This window comes from Anguilla anguilla, chromosome 9 (assembly GCF_013347855.1).
Source record: "Anguilla anguilla isolate fAngAng1 chromosome 9, fAngAng1.pri, whole genome shotgun sequence".
NCBI lineage: Eukaryota > Metazoa > Chordata > Actinopteri > Anguilliformes > Anguillidae > Anguilla > Anguilla anguilla.
This window is the reverse complement of record NC_049209.1, coordinates 33,502,108-33,513,317: the sequence shown is the minus strand read 5'-3', so window position 1 is coordinate 33,513,317 and position 11,210 is coordinate 33,502,108.

Below are 11,210 nucleotides of genomic sequence, written 5' to 3'. Positions count from 1 at the left end.
AGAACAAATGGGTTTTATAATGATTGGGCCCCATTAGCCTTATCGAATTTCTTGCAGTTGTAATGATCTCGGCATTCCAGCAAGCCCAGTGTCTCAGAAAAGAAACAACAACAAAAAAACAGTGGAATAAAACAAGCTTAATACAACAAGGCACAGCACACCGGAAGCGTGTCATTGCAGGTGGAGTGGGCAGGCGTTGTGGGTGGGGTGTGTGTGACTGTGGGGGGGGGGGGGGGTAAAGGGGGAGAGGGGGTGGGGGGTGATCGTTACGCGGGGCTTAATTAATGTGCTCCCGCAGTGTAATTAATCTTTAGTTTGCCTTTGAGTTAAGAGGCGCCGGTGCCAGCGCAAACAGCTTGGGTAAATGTTACACGCCAGTCATTTGACATTTCGCCCGGCCCGTCAGCTCTGTGTTGGGCGCGCGGAGAGAGCGGCCGTGTAGGAGGACGGAAGCAGACCCGGAGCTCTCCGTTAACGGACACGCCTGCAGCTGCAAACCCCCCCCCCCCAAATCCCTGACCCCCGTACAAACACACACACGCACACACACACACGCATCCATGTACACACACACACAAGCACACATACACACATATAGTACACATACGTGCCCAGACACACACAGGCACAAGCACGAGATGATTCCACAGTCAGTTTTAGTGACTCACTGAGCTACTAACTATGCAAAGAAAAAAAAAAGGACATTTTCCTCCAGTTTTCTGTGAATGAAAGCTAAGGTAAATGCTGGTTAAATGCTGGCCAGAATTATATTTAAAAAAAGAAAGCCTATTTCTTATGCTGGCTGCACTTAGTGTTCCACTGAGGATTGAAGGCATATTGACAATTTTATTTCATTAATTTATTTCACATTTATTTCCCAAGGACAATCTATGGGAAATTAATTTGTCTTTTAATGTTAATCACCTGGGGAAACAAGGTGTGTGAGGGAGCGCACAGCCTGCCAAATACACGCGGAATGATTAGGTGCCCTGTGAGACAGCTTAGGCCCCGATCTGGAAATATTTAACCAGGATTGTTCAAATTGTTTGACCTTTCACTGTACAAGGCAGAATAATAGAGCTTACTACAAGCCTTCTATGCCACAATTCCATTCCTTATATTTTAATTGAATCTCTGGGCCCAATGCATTTTTAACTTATGATGGGGGGTGGGGGGATGCTTTTGAGCCTGGGTGGGGGGGCCTTGATCAGAATAGGTTAAAAACCCCAGGTAAATTTACTACAGTGTAGTATAATGGGTAAGGAACTGGTCTTGTGAACTAAAGATCACACATTCGATTCCAAGGTAAGACACTGTCGTTGTACTCTTGAGCAAGGTACTTAACCTGCATTGCTTCAGTATATATGCAGCTGTATAAATGAATGCAATGTAAATGCTATGTAAAATGTTGTCTAAGTCAGATAAGATAAGAGCATCTGCTAAATGCCTGTAATGTAATGTAATTTGCAAGTGATTGTGTGTTCTGTAGCGTAGTGCTATGGTAGTTTATCGTATTATACAGCTACTTTTGGTGGACCCCCATGGTTACATGCAAAACTATTTTTATTCCATAAATAGTGCATAAGTTCATTGTAATCACATTCCTCTTTTCCAGTGGTAACCAACCCTATTCCTGGAGATCTACCATCCTGTAGGTTTTCATTTCAGCCCTAATTTTGGCACACAAGACTCTACTAATTAGCAGCTCAATAAGGTCTCTTGCTGTTGAATGAGGTGTGCTTGTTAGGGTTGGAGTGAATGCCGACAGGATGGTAGATCCCCAGGAACAGAGTTAGTTAGCACTGCACTCTTCAATTATTTTTAAATTTTATGAAGTGTTTATGGCTGGTTATGTTGGGTACAGGCAAACGGATGCTTTGCAAAGGATAAGCTCGCTTGCTCTTGAGGCCTTAGCCCCAGGCTCTCCATAGAAATGGCCTGGGGAACGGATTACCCGCCTTTTTGCCTTAGCCTTATCGAGGTGTCCTTTACATGGCTGACGTCAACTCTGTAATATATGCTGTAATATTAAGAGGAAGAACTGAAGCGAATGAAGCGAATGAAAACACCATCACTTCAGGGAGCACTTCCTGCATTAGCCACCACAGAGGCGAACAGACAAGCCACGTGACAGGGTAAAGATGGCGGTTTGCCGTTAACTACGCTGGCTAACTTACTCTGTGAGAGCACAATACAAGGAAAATTTTAAAGATTTTCAACAAAAGCACTCAAAATAATAATGAAATGTATTCAACAAAATAAAATAAAGAAAAACTGTTCAAAATAAAGGACACAAAAAGAGTCCAGAGGTTCACAGACTGGGACTGGGCAGGGTTTGTGTTAAAAATTGGCTGCCCCTCCCTCGGGCCTAAAGAGTAGGCCTTTATGTCGCCCTTCATTTTAAGCAATGGGTAGCAGCTGCCTTGATTTGCAATGAGCCACAGCTGCTGCCCTGTCTGTGCGTGCAGTTGACACCATCCATGGTAACGGACACTCTTGTGGTCCTGAGTGGACAGTCCCTCTGCTGGGAAAATTGTTTGGGAAAATAACGAGTTCGGGAAACTGGATACATGCAAAGTTTCACTGTGACAACTGCAAAATATATTATGCTGCTATTAAATTTCCACTGGTGCAGGAGGGACCTAGATGAATACGTGCAGTTATGTAATAATGCACTATGAATCAAATCATGTATAATATACCCAGAACTTTAGAGTAAATTTATTTACATAAACACTTAATGGTGCGAATAGATTCAGTTTACATGAGCTGCACTAGGTCCACACTAGGTCTGTGCTGCATTCCCTTTGCGTATAACACAACCTCATTCACTGCCATTTTAAAAGGGTTAGTTGGTACGGAAGGGAAGACGGGTTTGTTTATGGTTTCACAGTACAGTAAGTCAGTGAGTTAGCTGTTAGCAGCAGGAGTGGGTCTTTTTCACAACGCTGTTCCTCCAGCTATTTCAGTGAGTGCTCCTCACTTGTGCAAATCTTACTTATTGCACACTGATTTTATTATCAAATAATGAATAATGTCATCTGTGGTCAATGTCATTATAGTGAAGCATGGAACTGTAAATAATTATTTGTTATTTTAATTATTTGTTGTTCCAACATGAAACAACAAATTTTAAACCTTGCCACACCCCCAACCCCCCACTGTTGATATGAAGTTGATGTCTATTTCAAATTCAAATACAGTAATTCAAACACATTTGTAAATTTGCTAAGCTGTTCCTTTGGACTATTGCATTAGTACTACGGTGAGACGAAAGAGGAAACAGTCTGTCTTTCTGTAAAAAAGCCACAAACCAGAATGTAGATCCGGAATATGGGCAGATTACATCCATTACAAGTCCTTTTAAAAAAAGAAAAAACCCAAATCAATGCCAAAATTTATGAGTGCTAGGGGCAGGTATGGCATGTCAGCCCAGATGCAGTCTGAGGAAGTGTGTCCTCAGGCTGCACTGAGAGCTTGGCCAATGAGCTTGCTGTCCTGACCACCATTCCGCTTCCCTGGTCCAGTACAGGAAGGCATCATCAAAGGGAGGGGTGACCATGCAGTGGGGGGGTCACCGGTCACCCCGAGGCCGCGGAATAGAGACATCTGGCCAGGATGTGAGGTACGAAGGCTTTAATGAAACTGTCTTCCTGGGTAGCTGGCCATCTGTACGTGAAACGTGGCGCAAATGTTTCCTATCGTATTCCATAAATCATCAATTCTGAAAAAAGTTTTTTTTTAAATTAAAATTCAAATGGCAGCCAAAAAGTTTTTTTTTTTTTTTTTTTTTTTTAAAGAAGAAGAAGAAGCAGTGCAGCTGTGTAAAGTGTGTATCTGAATCCTGTGCATTTACATGATGTCAGAGGCCAGGTCAGAGGGTATAGAAGTTCAAAGTTAGTTTGTGGTCATTGTAGTTTATTGTTTATTTTCTTTAGATTTTTTAATGGGAAACACTGAAATATTATGAAATGCTCCGTAAGTATTATGGATCATGCACTGCTAAGGTAGAACTTATAGGACATACCTGACATCCCAATAATGTTTGCCACTTAGGCTCACACACGCCACTGTGCTGACAAAATACTGAAAATCATGTCACGACAGACAAATGCATTCTGGAATACAATGTTGGCCTAAATTCACCGCTGTCTATGGGTTTTGCAGGTGGGTAAAGTGCATTTGTCCCGATATTATTTCGCTATAATGTAATTGCTATAATTTGAGCAAATGCCTACCGACACTGCGGCCCACAGAAGCCGGAGCAGAGTAGTGATGCTCAATTCCTTGAATAATATCTAGCTGAATAAATGGATGATGCAGAAATGCAAGTGGCTCTGTGTACAAGCAGCCTCCAAGGAGATGTATAATGTAAATAATAGACAAAAGTAATGGGGACACTCATTTTTAAGCATGAGAAACAGTGACTAAAAAGGCACTGGTGTCCCTGAGCTTGTGTTCAATAGCAGCCATTTTGGAACCTGCTGTCAGAATAACACTGTAGTTTTTTGTGTAATTGGTCATATGGACTGACGGCAGCATGCCCTCTAATATAAACCCATAAAAGGCAATATAACCAAATGGTACATTAAATGACTTAAACTCAATCTGTTGAGCTTGTTCCAGGGGATTTGAAATTTGGCCAGGAAAGGAAAAAAGGAAAGAAATAAAAACATTTTATTATAGCTAAAGCTGTTGGAAAGGCACCTTGTAAAAAAATTGATCGTTCAAAGGCCTTGGATTCAATCAACATTTTGTGCAAACATTTGACTCACAATTGAATTAAAAAGCTTTTTTTTCTTATGGTATGGTGGGTGTGATGACCTTTGAAAGGACTGTGATGAATGATAAATTGTGATTTAAAAAAAAAAACACTTGGTTATTGTATATAAATGCAAATCAAAGAAAAAAGGGAAATTGTGTTGCCCAGGCTGGAGGTAGGAGCTTTCTTTAAAATTACTCTTTGAAATAATTATGTTGTCCTGTGTCCAACTCCACAATCCTCACTGTTTCAATACAATTCAATACAAATAAGTAAAGTCAAAGAAATTTTTTTTAATGTAATGAATCGAGGAATATCATCATACTCGATACATTAAGAATTCTACATCAAATAATGTAGTTCTTTCCTAGCTTTAATACTTCTGTGGTACACATCACATAATTTCCAAATTGCATTTTTGGCCAAAATGAGTTATAATTACATGCAGCCAGCAGCATCTCCCTATAGCATGTCCCAGTGCATTCTATTTTAGAGGGAAATAGAGGAGTCAGACCAGAGCTAGGCTGCTGGCATAAGTGCTCTATGCGGTCATTTAGGGCCACAACCATCGCTGGGCCACACAATTCAGGTTTTAAAATTTTTTTAAAGACATTTTAATTGTGCAGTATTCACAGGGTGTGAATAGCTTTTTTTGATGCTATTGTTCTTCTCTCCGGTTTCTGGACCAGAAATCCAGCCATTCAAGTGATCACACTTGGAGAGAGCCCAGAGAGGTGTCTGGACTTGAGTAAGTAATGTGTGCGATAACCTTTCTCCTTGTGCTTGTCCTTCTCATTCTTTCATTTGCATATTGTTCAACTAGACTTGCTGTACCCTTCTTCCTTTTTTCTTTTTTTTGGCCATGGAGTCATTTGTGCTCTGTGACTCATTGAGATTGTTCTGTGAAAAATGTTAAAAATATCCAGGACTGAAGAAATAACTATGATGGAACATAAGGTTTGGGGAAGAAGATTCACTCAGACACCTGAGAAAGGATGAAATTACTTTTTTTGGAGATTGAAAAGAACGGTCTTGAAAAAAGGTCAGATTCCCATTGGTTTGACTGTTGCTTTTTAACTTCATAGCTGCAAAATAAGAGTAGTCTGTTTTTAAAACAGGTATACAAAATTGTACGTTATACAAATAGTACAGTCTATAAATGATGTTCAAGTCATGTTCAAAGTTCCATATTTCAGACCTTTCTCAAAGCATTAATTGCTCAGAGGATCTATTACATTTGCATGTACTAGTGTGTGTGTGTGTGGGTGTGTGTGTGTGTTTTCACACTTTCTTCAACTGTCACACATGATGAAAAAGCCAGTGGCTTGGAAAAGCTAAACCAGGTATTTTAATAACTATATGGTGTGTGTCTCTGTGTGTGTGTGAGTGTGTGTATATACTGTATATACATTTTTTTTAATGTTCTCTTTGACTAACATCACTAATCCAAGTGCCTTGACTATCCAAATATGGAAGCGAGGCATAACGTACCTCGTAATTAATTTGATCAGTGTGTACATATTTCAAAATATGACCTCATTTTTATTTTCCTCAGAGGCAGAGTGAACAGAAATATGACTGAACATCTCTTCGCAGTGCAGATGCTGGCGAGAGGTTGTGTTGTACAGCTTTCATGAGTGTTTCCTCTACTGCCCGCAGGCTCCAGCCTTTCCAAGTTTATGCGCATCTGTTATTAACAACCTGATGAAGAGGTGCATCATGTCGATTGTCCATACCTCTGTATCTGTTCAATAGAAAATATTGATATCTCAAACTATAGAAAGTGTAAGGATGTAAGGATGCATTTTAATAGTGATTAATTAATTCAGTTGTAATGCCCCGGAATTATAGCTCAGCTTTCTTTTCTTTTTTTTTTTTACTTTCCTAAATTTTAGAGTCACGAAGGTTAGGATGAATAATTTTTGAGTTTGGCTTGTCTTAAAGGGGAAAAACAAAACAAGGAGGAGTTTCAGTTCAGTACATCGGAATTGTAAGTGGAGTATAAAGCAAGCTCAAAGCACTTTATACCTAAACTAATGTGACAAGGAAACGTTTTACTGCTCTAAAAAGTGTCTGGTCAGAGGGAACAACCACAGCAAGACACAAGGTTGTTTCTCATTTGTGTAGCTAAAGTCAGAATCAGCTCTTGCTTTTTTTAATCCCACTTTTTTTATTTTTCTTTCTTCATTATTGGAAAGGCCAGGGGCATTTGTAGGCCTATCACTGTAAAACAACTTAACATAAATTCTGAAGAACACAGACCAATACGTGTTGGAGAAATGCCCAGAAATGCTCTTAGATGCCAGCTTTTATTTTTACACCTGATCAGTTGAGCTACGCAGAACCAGAGGGCAGTGGCACCTATGCAGGTCAGATGAGCTGCTCCTGCACAATGAGGAGCTGGAGTATCCAACAACTGAAACCCTCCCTGCCTGAAAGACACTACCCAGCGAACATATTTGAGGTGAAATCGTTAAAAAGTTGGTGAAACGCCTTCTAGGTATTCAGGAGAAAACTTGGCTACGTTTGGTTGAAAAGTGAAAGTTCTCTAGCTGACTCAGATGTAGCCAGGCTGTGAAACCTGAGCTATATTGGGGTTGAACTATGGGGTTGAGCTACGTTGGGGTCAAAACATAAACCTAACCTCTCAGTCTAGATTTCCACTGCTCTAGACCTCTGGATTCCGACTTTTGGTTGCTGGGCATGGCCAGTTGACCACTGCTCCACTGGGTGGAGAGTACACAGAGTCAGCACTGCGGTTGATAATGTTCGGTCCTTAGCTTCATTACAGGGAAGCTAAAAGCAAGGAGAAGGAACCCACAGTCTGTAGAATCACACTGGCTGAAACGCATTGTGCTCACCAGACATCCAGGACTGCAGCTGTTTTAGTGACTTCCTGGCTCTGTTCTGTCTCTAATGAGCTCAGTAAAATACTGCAGCAGCTCACAATGACATGGCAGCTGAGTGCCGAGCAGTGAATTATTTTACCATCATAAACAGGGGATCATACAACGGCACTTTCCACACAAAATTAGGATTTGTTGGATTCCACATCTGTTCCACAAACTCTATTCTTCAGTCACATCAACCTCTGAAGAAATTCAAAGATAATCCATGATCGGCTTCAGGTCAGTTACATTTTAAGCAAGTCAAATTCACAAAGATAAGACACAGGAAATGATGGATTGGTCATTCCTGCAATGTATCTACTTAAAATTACTTTTAATTTTAATTTGTGACCCCTTTAATATTTTATAAACATAAAAAAAGGCAACAGTTTGATTCTCAGGCTTCCTTATATTCTTCAGTACTGTTTGCCGTGACATTGTGACGAATCACGCACGGACCCCGAATCCTCAGCAGATACGTTAGACATTTTTCTGTCTGCACACCAGAGCGGACCGCATTAAAATAGGCCCACCCACACTGCGTTACTGCTGCACTTCAGCCACCTACAGAACATGCAGAGATGTCTCTCACACTGCTGAGGATGGATGGCTGAGGAGGAAGTTGTGAGAGCTAAATCAGGTGCGTGCTGACCCCTCAAGTCTCTGCCTTGGCAAAAAGGGAAAATTTAATTCTGTATCTTTCTGTATCTGGGTAGTAGTGCCTGTATATGGTTGTGTGTGTGTGTGTGTGTGTGTGTGTGTGTGTGTGTGCTCAGTTTCCTCCATTATAGGCAGCCGCGGATGAGAAGATGTTTCTTGTACCCATAATGTTTCCTGTCGGTGCAATTGAGATGCAAATGTCTAACCTGCATTTTGTTTGCTGGTATGCTTTCTGCTACTCAAGTGAAGGACATCAGACAGCAACTGAAATATATTTGGGCCCTTATGATGTATTTTATAAATGTGGACCTAAAGAATTATCTGTGTGTGTGTGTGTGTGTGTGTGTGCGTGCGTGTGTGGGTGTGCGTGTGTGTGTGTGTGTGTGTGTGGGTGTGTGGGTGTGCGTGCATATGTGGGTGTGTGTGTTTTTTTTCTTGGTTGTGTCTGTTGCTTTAGTGAGCCAGTGTGCTTGCAATTGTACTGTATGTGTGTATGCGTGTGTATCCTTGGGTGTGTAGCTGACAGTAGCACTTACTGAGGTTGATACAGAGCGCTCTCACTGTATTCCAGAATGAATATTAAAGCTCCCCTTGAGCTCAGTTCCTATCAGCTTACAGTCTGTTGCAGGGTGAGCTCTCTACAGCGAAGCTCTCTGCACCTTCTGCCGAACTGAAATCTGCATCTCAGTGCTGAGACAAACAAGTAAACAACCACTACATTACGGAGAATTTGTCCTTGTACAAAGACCTCGTCACGTTATACCATTCTGTCTGTGAGACATAAAGATTTAAATAGATAGTAGACAGCAGTTATGCACCTCCAAAACATCACATTCCAGCATCTACCGGCACTGTTACCAGATGCCTGTCAAATTAATGCATACAAATGTAGATGCCTCCTCTCTTGCACAATTTTAATTAAATGCATTTGTTAAGGGCAAGGTAAATTGATTAAGTCAATCATGAGACATTACATTACATTTACTTGGTAGACGCTTTTATCCAAAGTGCATACTAAAGGTCATTGGAACAACTACAAAACACAGGTCCGATGAGGCACAATACTTATTTTGTAGTTATTCATAGCCAAGAACATTGCCAAGAATATTGGACTTCATTCACCAATCGTTCTTAAGAAGAATTTTCTTCTTAAAACCCATTTATGCCATTTTTGTGAAGATTCTGACATTCACCAATGTTTTCTTATTTGGGATTTGTTATTGGGTAAGAACAGAATCTATGCACACTCAAGAGCACACTTATGCACATTTGAGTGCTGTAAGTTTGTGCAAAATAATTGATTATTGCGTTTTCTTCAATTCTACAGTTGCATAATATTATAGGATTTAAATTACAATAATACTTTTATCATTTATAATATTTTTTAAATTATTATTTTCATTATTTTACAAAGCATTAAGGTGCCAGGTTCCGCCTCAGAGGGTGGTTGCCTCAGCTCATCTGTAAATAAATGATGAAACCATTGTAGTGATCTTTTATTTTGGGGGGTTGCAATTATGCAATGTTTGGTCTATACTGTAAAAGCAAATGTTTAAATTTTGAATACAAACTAAGCACTTAAGTAACACTTTTTAAACACATGGACATGTTGAAGAAGAGAACACTTATTCAGAGGCGTCACTAGGGGCGTGCGGACGGCACCGGGTGACACCATCAGAGGGGGTGACACCAAAATGACTGGCAATAAATTTTTTGTGCAGTGACGGGTTTACTCTGATACAGTTTACTGCCGGTTGATTTAATTAACGGTATTACTGTGACGAGAAGTGCTTTGTCGTTTGAATGCATAACACGCAATTCCTTGCTCCCACTCCCACCAGCATTTTTTTTTCCTCAGACCATTTTTTAAAAATTCATCAGTTGTGCGCCCTTCTCCGGAACAGCGTTCACTGAACGAGTAATAGCATCCCATGCATCTTTTTTGTGTTATTTTATATTTACTACTGACGCTACTAAATATGACAGGTCGTTTGCTGTTCACTTCCTGCAGCAATACCTCCACTTCATAACTACTGAAGTTTTTCTTACGTTTGGAGTCTGGTGCTCCACCGTCTTTAGATTTTCGTTTGGGCATTATTTACTTCGCTCTCAACTTTTCTTTTCAATTTCTGTGTGTGCACACGGCCCTGCAGTCTCATGCCCTTATATGGGGATTGGCGTGGTGTTTGCTTATGCTAATTAGGAACAATTGGCACGCGCTTTCCATTTACGGGGACAATGGGATTCATCATTTTAAGAACACATTTGTGAACAATTCTGTGGTTCAAGAACACGTGAATCTGAAGTACACTTTTCTTAGGACCTTTCATAAGAACAAATTTAAGAAAAAACTTATTTTGATATTGGTGAATGGGGCGCATTGCTCTTACCTAAGCTATGCTAGTCAAACTCGGGGGCAGTACAAGCTACAACATCAGGACGATGATACGATAAAATACGATAAGTGCTGGAATGAGAGTAACCATACCTTTTTCTGTAGCAGGGCTGCACGAGTGATGTTGAACAGTACAAAAACCATGAGCTATGGTCTTGAAGAAAGCTCTTTTTAATTGACTCAAACCTTTGGCTTTCAGTGAAGTGTTTCAGTATGTCACAAAAAAAGCAGACTTAATGGTACAGCAATATGGGAAGATTTGCTTTTGTTTGATTGAGTTTCATATGCCTTTTAAGACTTTTACGACTTTAAATGTGTTTAATTGAATCCTGAGTTTGTGAAGAAAAGTATAAAAAATACTTTTTTATATGATAATTGGATCGAATCTAATGTCGCGCTGTTGTTGGTTTGAATTTCCTCAGCCGATCACATTGACTACGATTCAACTTTTCTTCTTCGATTGCTTTGCTCGTACTCAGTTTGCAGGCTAAGTGACAATAACTTT